Raw genomic sequence first — 7633 nt, 5'->3', positions numbered from 1 at the left:
TGAAAGACTTAAATGTACAACAGGAATCCATCAAAATCCTTGAGGAGGGGTGCCTGGGTGGCTCAGTCATTAAGCGTCTGCCTTCGGCTCAGGTCCTGATCCCAGGGTCCTGGGATCGAGCCCCGCATTGGGCTCCCTGCTCAGTGGGAAGCCTGCTTCTCCCTCTCCCACTCCCCCTGCTTGTGTTCCCTCTCTCACTGTGTCTCTCTGTCAAATAAATAAAATCTTAAAAAAAAAAAAAATCCTTGAGGAAAACACAGGCAGCAACCTCTTTGACCTCAGCCGCAGCAACTTCTTCCTAGAAACATCGCCAAAGACAAGGGAAGCAAGGGCAAAAATGAACTATTGGGACTTCATCAAGACAAAAAGTTTTGCACAGCAAAGAAAACAGTCAGCAAAACCAAAAGACAACAGACAGAATGGGAGAAGAGGGGCACCTGGGTGGCTCAGTCGGTTAAGCGTATGCCTTCAGCTTGGGTCATGATCCCAGGGTCCTGGGATCGAGCCCCTCATTGGGCTCCCTGCTCGGTGGGAAGCCTGCTTCTCCCTCTCCCACTCCCCCTGCTTGTGTTTCCTCTCTCACTGTGTCTCTCTCTGTCAAATAAATAAAATCTTGAAAAAAAAAAAAGAATGGGAGAAGATATTTGCAAATCACATGTCAGATAAAGGGCTAGTATCCAAAATCTATAAAGAACTTATCAAACTCAACACCCAAAGAACAAATAATCCCATCAAGAACTGGGCAGAGACATGAACAGACATTTCTGCAAAGAAGACATCCAAATGGCCAACAGACACATGAAAAAGTGCTCCACATCACTTGGCATCAGGGAAATACAAATGAAAACCACAATGAGATACCACTTCACACCAGCCAGAACAGCTAAAATTAACAAGTCAGGAAACAACAGATGTTGGCGAGGATGTGGAGAAAGGTGGGAATGCAAGCTGGTGCAGCCGCTCTGGAAAACAGTATGGAAGTTCCTCAAAAAGTTGAAAATAGAGCTACCCTACGACCCAGCAATTGCACTACTGGGTATTTACCCCAAAGATACAAATGCAGTGATCCGAAGAGGTACGTGCACCCCAATGTTTATAGCAGCAATGTCCACAATCGCCAAACTATGGAAAGAGCCTAGATGTCCATCAACAGATGAATGGATAAAGAAGGTGTGGTTACACACACACACACACACACTGGAATATTATGCAGCCATCAAAAAATGAAATCTTGCCATTTGCAATGACATGGATGGAACTAGAGGGTATTATGCTAAACAAAATAAGTCAATCAGAGAAATATAATTATCATATGATCTCACTGATATGTGGAATTTGATAAACAAGGCAGAGGATCATAGGGGAAGAGAGGAAAAAATGAAACAAGATGAAACCAGAGAGGGAGACAAACCATAAGAGACTCTTCATCTCAGGAAACAAACTGAGGGTTGCTGGAGTGGTGGGGGTGGGAGGGATAGGGTGGCTGGGTGATGGACATCAGGGAGGGTATGTGCTATGGTGAGCACTGTGAATTGTGTAAGACTCATGAATCACAGACTGTACCCCTGAAACAAATAATACATTATATGTTAATAAAAAAATTAATTAATTTAAAAAAACCAGAATGACCATTGTGTCTCTATAAACTTAGATGATAAATTATTAAGAAAGATCTCCAGGTTCAACAATGGGAGAAATTTAGCGGCAGCCTGTCTAACATACCAAAATATCCAATGTACCCACAAACCAAGTTTTGTGATGGAATGGCCTAAGACAAAGTAAAAAAAAACAATGACTATCCATCAAACATGCTACTTTAGGAAAGACTTGATGGATTCAGCCATCTCCGAAATCAAACTCTGCCATAAAACCCAGAAGGTTCTGAGGTAACTATGGGTCAAGGACCTTCTTCATTAACTGCAGAAACCCCAAATGTACAGCTCTTCTAATCATAGAAAACCATTAAAGCCTCCTGTAACTTATAAAAATGTTCAGTTAACTGCCTTAATACTCTAAATTATGGCCAACCAGACTTATTTCAGCATCATAATAGGTAAAGAAACTATTGTAAATACCGCCAGAGTTCTTCCCATTGGAGGAAGATGGGCCTTATTAACCAATGAGTCTTACTGGATTCCAATATCAACGGACATCTGTGAATTCAGCAAAATACATGATCATGCCCTGAACAACAAGGTAACCTTGAATTCACTCCGACCTGGTCTATAACAGCTACAGCTGTACAAACTGACAGACGGGAAAAAGGAAGATTTTGTTGAGAAGGTTTACAAAACACCTCTGTAATACTCCTTGATTTCCTTTGTAACCAGAATACTTTTCATGAGGATGCGACTGCCATGCAGTGTAATCTCGGCTTTGCACCGCCAATGGAATTGCCTGAGTCTAACAAAAATGATACTAATACTGATATTAATGACCAAATGTTTTGGGAGATAGAATTACAACTACCGCAAGATGTAATATCTATGGAAAATAATCGGCCAGAGAAATTGTTACATATAATAACAGAAAAAAATTTTTTTTTAAAGATTTTATTTATTTATTTGAGAGAGAATGAGAGAGAGAGCACATGAGAGGGGGGAGGGTCAGAGGGAGAAGCAGACTCCCTGCCGAGCAGGGAGCCCGATGCGGGACTCGATCCCGGGACTCCAGGATCATGACCTGAGCCGAAGGCAGTCGCTTAACCAACTGAGCCACCCAGGCGCCCCAATAACAGAAAATTTAATGACCATTTTAAACCAATCCTATCAAACATATCACAAAGTACAAATAACTATAGATAAAAAAGGTAAACATACCGAATTTAAGGTTATCAAAATACTTGTAATGGATTTTTTTGGATTCTTGTCACTGTATTTCTGTACCTACTCTCCCCATTAGTTACTTGGAATATTATTAATTGGAGTTTTATTATTATTTCTATATTTATGCTGTTACCCAAAAATGTAAAGGCAAAACTCACCACAAAGCACACATGTAATGTTTGCACAATTCCCTCTCATTGAAAAAAATATATATATCAATTATAATATTCCCTACTAAAGGCCATATTGCTGACCTCCCCCCACCATCACCACCCCGATGGAGATGGCTGGGTGACCTAAATGGGGCCTAGCACCGAGGGACATGAAGGACCCAGGGCAGATAAGCAATCACCCTAGTATCGAGGGACAAAATAATGATCATCAATGCTTTCTGTCAGAAGATTATTGATCAAAAGGAGGAAATGATGAGAGAAAAACTCTCTAAAGCCCTGACATACAAGGGAAGCCATTTTAGATTTCTTTCTAAGTCAACAGGATTGTATATTAACTTTGTTCAAACCAAAAACCTGATGTATGGCCTGCCATGCATGCCTTGTCCATCTGCTTTGTGAATGATTGGCCTAAAGGAAAACCATCTTGTCCTTGAGATATTGATCAAGGCTCCCACTCCCTGCATTCCTTTATGATGAAACTCATGATTCCTGCCTATAGGCTAACCCATCATCTTTTGAGCTTTTATAATATGTAAAAAAGTACAGAACTCTGTAAAAACTGTTAGTTCTCTGGAGCACTTTCTTCCCTGTGAAGAGCATGTGCCTTGGGTAGCTGTCCTAACTTGGGCTCGAATAAAGCTCTTGCTTACTTTTAGAGATTCCAAAAGGTCTGTTCATTTTGAGCTGACAGCTGTAGCATTATTTCTAAATCAGATTAGAAGCAACTTGAAGGTCTAGCAACACAAAACTGATTAAATTAAAAGGAACTCTACATGTGCTTTATGAATTGATCTGCAAGATACATTGACTCTGCCAATCCCTATTTTGTACCTGGTAGACCTTGGTAAATTTTAGGCAAGCTATTTAATTTAATCTCTCTGCCTCCATCTTCTTATCTGTAAAATGGGGATATTTTTTAGAGAGGTTTTAGGTTCACAACAAAATTGAAGAGAAGGGATGGGGTACTTGGTTGTTTCAGTCAGTAGTGCATGTGACTCTTGATCTTGCAGTTGTGAGTTTGAGCCCCATGCTGGGTGTAGAGATTACTTAAAAAATAAAACCTTAAAAAAAAAAAAAAAGACAAAAAGGTACAGAGAGTTCCTACATACCCCCTGTCCCCACACATGCATACCCTCCACTATCAGTATCCCTCAACAGAATGGTACATTGGTTACAAATGATGCATCTACATTGACACATAATCCCCCAAAACCCAGAACTTCGATTAGCGTTTATTCTTGGTATTGTATACTTCTTGGATAGTCTGTTCCAGTGTTGTTGGTTTTCATTCTTTTATTTCTTTGCATTCCACATTGGGAGATTTCTATGGACATACCTCCAAGCTAATTGCTAACTGTCCATGTCCAGTCTACTAATGAGCCCATCAAAGGCATTCTTCATTTTTACAATGTTTCTTATTTCTAGAATTTCCTTTTGATTTTTTTTTAGGATTTTATTTATTTGTCAAAGAGAGAGAGAAAGAGGGAACAGCAGGCAGAGGGAGAAGCAGGCTTCCCGCGGAGCAGGGAGCCCGATGCAGGGCTCGATCCCAGGACCCCGGGATCATGACCTGAGCCGAAGGCAGATGCTCAACCGACTGAGCCTTCCAGGCGTCCCTCCTTTCGATTTTTTGAGATTCTCTCTCTCTGATTGTTTCCATCTCTCTGCACATTACTCTTTTTGTATGTTGGCCACTTTTTCCATGAGAGCCATTAGCATTTTAATCAGTTATCTTCAGCTTCTGATAATTCCAAAATCTCTGCCATATTTACGACTGTTTCTGATACTTGCTTTCTTTCTTCAGATTGTGGTTTTTATCTCTTAGCATGCCTTGTCATTTTTTTGTTGAAAGCCATTCATGATGTCTTGGAGAAAAGGAACTGAAGTAAATCGGCCTTTACTGTGAGATTTTTATGTTTGTTTTCCTTGGAGTTAGGCCGTGTTGAATGTTTCCTATAGCTTGTAGGTGTCAGAGGTTTCTATTTGATCTAATGTCCTTGTTTGTCTCTCCCCCAGTCTTGGCCTTAGAAATTCCTTCTTAACCAGAGTCTGAGCCTTGCCGTTCATTCTTTCAGCTGTAATCCACTGTTTTATATATATACACACATCCTATATACAGGATCCCTGGTGATGCGGTGGGACAGTGCAGGGGAAGGGAAACATCCTAGAATCCAGCGATTACGTCTCACTGTTGCGCGCTCCTGTCTCGGGGCTGTGACCTTCACAAACGGCTGGTCAGCTTCCCTTCTTTCCCACTTTGGTGATCCTGGGAGACTAGAAGGTACTAGAGTCGGAATTTCCCCCACCTTAGTTAAGGCTCTGATAAAGCAGTTTCCTTTGATGGTGGGCTTTTGTTATGCAAAACAGAATGCACTTGGGGGCATTTCAAAAAGATACTTTTTTCCCCTAGGCATATTTCAAAATGGTTAATTTTCCCCTCCCCGGGCCACACAAAGGGAACTTTTCTGAGGTCTTCACTGTAAGAACTGGTGGTGCTCCTGAACATAAAGTCCCAGAAGGAGGGGTTCCCTCCCCCACCGTCCCCCTTGGCCGGGGCTCTCGGGAGTTTTTAACTGAGGCTAGTCCCATTCAGCCTCCAGTGCCTTGTCAGTTACCTTGTAAGAGTCCCTACCAGTGCTGGCTTCCGGGCCTCTCCTTCAGGTAAGCTGATCAATGTTCTCTGTGTTTACCAGTCTTTCTAGTTTGGGGGATGGTGTTTTGTCCAGTGACCCCAGTTTTCTGATGGCTCTAGGAAAATTTATTGATTTTAATTTTTTAAAATTTTTTTAAAGGTTTTATTCATTCATTTGACAGAGAGAGAGAGAGAGAGAGAACATGACCAGGGGAGTGGCAGGTGCAGGGAGAAGCAGGCTCCGCGATGAGCAGGGAGAAGCAGGCTCCGCGCTGAGCAGGGAGCCGGACGTGGGCCTCGATTCCGGGACCCTGGGATCATGACCTGAGCCGAAGGCAGACACTTAATGACTGAGTCACCCAGGCACCCTATTGATTTTAATTTTGATGAACGTTTTTTTCTTGGGAGGGCTGGAATGATGACTTTCAAGCTCTCTACATGTTAAGAGCTGTGACTATCAATTTTTTAAAAATCTATTTTAAATATCTATTTTTAAAAATCTATTTCCTTTTGCCAAGCCTCCTATCTTCACATAACAGAGTCACTTTGGTTAAGATACACATTCAGAAAGGCAAATTTGTCTGCACTTACCTATAGATGTTCTACAAAAGTGAGTGAGTCTTGAACCATTGCTACACTTTTCCTTGTATACTTTGCAGAAGTCAACTTTAATACTTATGCCTCAGTTCCTGCACCTGTGAAACAGGTATGCTATTTTGTATAACTCGTTCTGCTTGACTCGTGGTGTAGAATTGCTTCCAAGCGGTAGAGGGAAGTATTGGCCTGGGTATTTCTAGAACCAGGTAATGCACAGACTTGAAGTAACTTCTGGCACCCGGGCAAATGGGGAATCCCAATTTCTTTTTTTTTTTTTCCTCATCAGTTCTGACAAATTCCTCAGTTCTTTAATTTGCATTGGAAATCGAGCTTCCAGTTCCCAGGCTTGAAAGTCAACAGGGACCACTCTAAGTGCTTAGAGATACATCTTTGGCTGGAGTTCTTTTCCGAATCTCCCCTTCCCGTTAAGTTTCTTGCTAGTGATTCATTTCCCTTCCTTGTCTCCCATGTTATTTTGTTCTCCACTTCTTTGACAAAAAAAAAAAAAAAAAAAAAGAAAGCAATTATACAAAGGACTGCCCAGGGCTTTGTCATACAGCAAACACCGTGGGCTCAGGACAAAGGACCTTACGTGGGACCAGAGATTTTCTCCAATACCTTGAGACTAGAACATCATCCTGTCTTCTTATTTTACAAGCTCAGATTTAAGTTTGAGATGTAGGGTCTAGCTCATCAACGAAGTCTTTATTTGCACTTGATTAATACCCAGGATCAAGCTTCCCCCCTCCTGTTGGCCTTAGGACGATGGGGAAGTCACCAGAGAGAGCTTGGAAGCTGTTGGCCACAGTAGCAAATGAGCTGGTCCTCCAGGGCCGAGGAGCTAAATATGAGTTCTTTAATAAACCACTGTGTGATGCAGAAGAAATTAAATTACATCCCTTAAATAATTGGCAGAGCTATTAGCAAGGTGTTCCTAAAGCCCAAAGTAGCCAAACATTGTAAATTGTGGCATCACATGCTGGCTTGAGAAGTTTTTTGTCTTCGTTTTTCTTACTATAAGCTGCATTATATCATGATTTCTGCAGCAGCAATCAGGCATCTGGCCTGTAGACTTCCCTGCCGTTGCATTGCTTTCTTGGGCATTCGTTATTTTGGTTCAGAGATCGGAAGGTAATTTTGGCGTTAGCTAGCTGAACTCAGAGTGCACTAAAGAAGACACGTCCTCGTGTTTCCTAAGTATTTATTACCCATACTAATTACAACTTCAGTATTTATCCAGAGACAGATGAAATAACGAGCCTAGCAGATCTGTGCCATACACATATTTCTGCAGTGACTGTAAGAAGACCTCACACATCATACTCTGGTCTGTTCCCAAAATACATTTTTTTGACGGAAGACAAAAATTTGATCATCACACCGCATGACGATAGGACTCATCTCTC

The sequence above is a fragment of the Leptonychotes weddellii genome, chromosome 3, assembly GCF_054177405.1.
Source record: "Leptonychotes weddellii isolate Sample4059 chromosome 3, ASM5417740v2, whole genome shotgun sequence".
Classification (NCBI taxonomy): domain Eukaryota; kingdom Metazoa; phylum Chordata; class Mammalia; order Carnivora; family Phocidae; genus Leptonychotes; species Leptonychotes weddellii.
Note: the sequence above shows the minus strand (reverse complement) of the source record.